This window comes from Balaenoptera acutorostrata, chromosome 1 (assembly GCF_949987535.1).
Source record: "Balaenoptera acutorostrata chromosome 1, mBalAcu1.1, whole genome shotgun sequence".
NCBI classification, from domain to species: Eukaryota; Metazoa; Chordata; class Mammalia; order Artiodactyla; family Balaenopteridae; genus Balaenoptera; species Balaenoptera acutorostrata.
In genome coordinates this window covers 110,634,354-110,635,702 of record NC_080064.1, presented here as the reverse complement: position 1 = coordinate 110,635,702, position 1,349 = coordinate 110,634,354, and positions in this window count along the sequence as shown.

The window sequence follows — 1,349 nt, the reverse complement described above, 5'->3', positions numbered from 1 at the left end:
CCTGCCCTGGTGGAGCTTTCAGTCCAAAAAGTGAGATATTCAGACAGTTAAGGTTTGGGGAGAAAAGCAGCCCGTCTCCCAGACCATGAACCGCTGCACGGCGGGGACAATCGCTCTGCCTTACCCCCAGGACCGAGCGCACTGTCTCACACAGAGAAGGCACACTGTGACCTAAAAGTGCATTTCTTATCTCCACCAGGGAACTCCCCAAGCATGAGCCGCTACACTCTCGTGTATTAAACCACGCGCTCAAGCATCCTGAAAAACGCTCTGCTCTCTCCCCACACTGTTGCAGGCCTCTGCCCCTACAAAAGGTTCCAAGAGTGTCTAACATAGCACTTCACATCAGAGATCCTTAGTAGGTGTGTGTTTGGCTGACGGCTTCGTTTGGATTTTCTAAACAGGGATACCTCATTGTCAGAGCCATGGCTGTTGAAGTGTGATTCTGAAAGCACTTAAAATAACTCCTCAGGTTCCTACCCCATAGCTTATTATGTGTAGCTTTAATAGTTCTCTAAATGCCCCACTTTGTTGCCCTTTCTACTACTGCAGATGATGGTAGCTGGGAACAAGACAGCAGAGACAAGGGAAATAAAAATAATACAGCCTCCACTTCGGTCTGTATTATTTGTTGCTTCTGTTGCCATAGTGAAGTTGACAAGTGGCACACAGGTGAGAGGTCCTTCCTACGGTGGAGCCAGTGAGTTGTGGAGGCCAGAGAGGTAGGACACACACACACATGCAAGACTTCCATGCCTCCTAGGCCTGGAAAGGACTTCACCAGGCCAACTGGCCCCCTCTCCTGCCTCTAAGCTGAAAGTCAAATGGAGGGGCAGCTTGTTCCTAAAAACCCTCAAGAACAAAGTCCACCACCTCTGAGTCACCCATGGGGCTCTTATTTCACAATATTCATGGCCCTGAATGGGTTTTCTGTGTCTAATCTCATTCGCTCTTGCCGTCCACCCAACCCAATTCCTCTGACTATTGCTTCTATGGAAATAAAAGTTAATCATCACCTGTACACTTTGTACAGTAACCCCGGAGGTAAGATAAAAAACAAAAGCTACCTTGGAAGCGTGGACTCTGCTTGAGTACAACCATGACCAGCTGTGTTCCTCTCAGGATTCCCCACCCCTGCTCTTTTGTCCGGTCTTGGCTCTGGGAGTGAGTGGCCTGGAGGGGCAGGGAGTGCACGGGGTTGAGGCACATGTGGAAACACACACTGACCTAGCTCAGAGGCCTCTGCCACGAACAGAGAAACAGGCCTGCTACCTACCCGGTCAGAGTAGGGGCAGAGCAGCCTCCCATGAAGGATGTCTTCTTCCTTCTAAGTGAAATAAAGCAGAGAG